We start from the raw sequence: 2500 nt of genomic DNA, 5'->3' as shown, positions 1-2500 counted from the left end.
CAGCAGTAACCTCCAGGCGTCAATTGCAACTTCTCGCGCCTGGGCGGGGCGCGATTGATTGATTATTTAAAATTATCTGCCGCGTCAACAGCTAAGGTCATTAGCGGCGAACACCTTGTTAGACTGAAAAATATTAAAATATTTAAAACGTTAAAACTCTATCAATAAATGTCATAAATAACAATAAATATTATATTAAAAATCGAAGCATAAATATTATGCTCTAAATGTCTAAAAAACTATTGCATAAACATTATGCATAACTAAATTTTATTGAAAATATTAGTTTCCCTTAGGAAACTAATAAGACCTTCTATGTCACAGTCCTCCCCCAATACATTTTTTTAGTGTATATGGGGGAGACAAGTACCTTCCTCTTTGGTCTGAGAATGTTGCACATCTTTCCATTACATGTGCGACCGTTAGTGGCTCTTGGCATCTCTCACAGCGTGCTTCACTTTTAGCCATCATCGGCCCATGAGTCAGTCTTGTGTGCCCGATTCTCAGCCTTGTTATTACAACTTCCACTTGTCGGTTAGGGTGGATGCTGGTCACCCAACTGCCAAGGTCATCTCTAATCTCTCGCAGTTTATTTCTAGAGGTATGCCTCCATTGTTCCCTCCATTTATCACGAAGACAACTCCTGATGCTGGGTTTCAAGTCAGTGTGTGGGAGAGGAAAACGAGCATCACAGGGCTGAGTTGCAGCTGCCTTGGCCTTCTGATCAGCTCGTTCATTCCCACTGATACCAACATGTGCTGGCACCCAACACAGAGTTATCTTTTTACGTGCTGACATCAGTCCAAGCCAATCTTGAACCTCCCTCACCACTGGATGTGACGAGTTTAAGCTCTTGATTGCTTGCAGGGCACTATGAGAGTCACAATATATTACAACGGAATGGTTTGTAAGATCTCTAGTCATCTTGACTGCTGCAAGGATGGCATGTAACTCTGCAGTGAAAATCGAGGCTGATCGAGAAAGACTGCCAGATACAGTCTTCCTTCTGCTCACTGCTGCAAAGCCCACACCATTTTCAGATTTCAAACCATCTGTATATATTGCATATGATCCTTGGTACTTAGAAGTGTGTTGAAGAAATATCTCTCTGACTTCTGCTTCGGATCTCTCCCTTTTCCCGATTCCGACCAAATCGAGCTCGACTTGATTAGTCCAAGGGGGGACTTGGGAAGTTCCAACAGCCAGAACCTTTGTGAGATTTAAATTAAGATCATCCACAAGATTCCTCATTCTCTTACCATAGGATCGGCTATCCTCAAGGGGGTTGAAAACCAATCTAGATGTAGGAGATCCCGGAATCCTTTGTAGTCTCGTGTAGTAAATCAGGTTCATGTAGTTCCTGTGTAATGACAGAGGTGGTTCTCCACTCTCAGCATATGAACCGAGTCCAACAGCCGGAGAACAGTGGGAGTTGCAGATGAATAAGCCTCACATCCATAGTCAATTTTACTACGAATAAGCGTTCGGTAAAGTCACAGAAGCGTTGTGCGGTCTGCACCCCAAGAAAGGTGTGAAAGAACCCGCAAAATACTAAGCGCTTTTGTAGCTTTCACCTTCAACTGTTTAATGTGAGGCACCCATGTAAGCCTTGAGTCAAAAATTAGACCCAAGTACTTTACCTCTTGGACAAAATGCAGTGGGTTTGCTCCTAAATAGAGGGAAGGATGAAACTTTTCCCGTTTGTGGAAATGCATAGCCATGGTCTTGCTTGGAGAAAACTTGAACCCATGGTATGTTGCCCATTGCATAACCTGATTTATTACAGTCTGCATGTGCCCTTGCACATCTTGTAAGCTTCTTCCTGAGCAGTAAAGTGTAAAGTCATCCACATACAGACTACATGAGACAGCACTTGGACTTGGAACGACCTTTACGATGTCATTTATAGGGCGGGGCGCGAACCGCCGTCCCCTCGTATGCGAGGCCGACACTTCACCTCTGTACTAGCCTGATTGAGAGTGAGTACCAGGTTTTCATGCATAATTGGGAACGTCGGATACCTTCCCTCGTTACCAAAGATTTGAACACCTAAATGACCTACCTATGCTGACCCCGTTGTGGTTACTTGTCTATGAGGGCCTATCAGTTATCTGTCACCAATCCTAAAGAAGAGGTCATACAAAGGAGAGGTCCAAGCTTCTTCACGAGACACTTCTACATTCCTTCCCCGGGCGGGAAACTCAAAGATTTAGAGGGACCTCCCAGAAGGTATCACATATATACAGTTACATGATTACAAAAAAGGTCCTTAAGCCACATGTATCTCAATAATCGACAATAGTTACAATACAATACAAGACATGATGTCATACATAGTTCACAGTCTTGCATATCACAAACACATCGTTGTCAGGCGTTTCTTGGGGATCACGTTCTCCTGTGCGTCGTGTGGTGTACTCAGCAGCAATTCCTGTGCCTGGTGTGTTCGAAACCTGCATAACAGCGACCCAATTTGTCCAACACAAGTCTTCTTCCCTAG

At 43.8% G+C, this 2500-nt stretch overlaps 1 protein-coding gene across 1 annotated transcript in view; it reads left to right on the top strand.

The window, feature by feature from the left end:
* Positions 1 to 2500, top strand: part of LOC125047649 (sodium-coupled monocarboxylate transporter 1-like) — a 34953-nt gene that overhangs the window by 24907 nt on the left and 7546 nt on the right. The window lies entirely within an intron of this gene.

The sequence above is a fragment of the Penaeus chinensis genome, chromosome 41 (genome assembly GCF_019202785.1).
Source record: "Penaeus chinensis breed Huanghai No. 1 chromosome 41, ASM1920278v2, whole genome shotgun sequence".
Taxonomy (NCBI): domain Eukaryota; kingdom Metazoa; phylum Arthropoda; class Malacostraca; order Decapoda; family Penaeidae; genus Penaeus; species Penaeus chinensis.
Note: the sequence above shows the minus strand (reverse complement) of the source record. Positions and strands in the feature narration are given on the sequence as shown.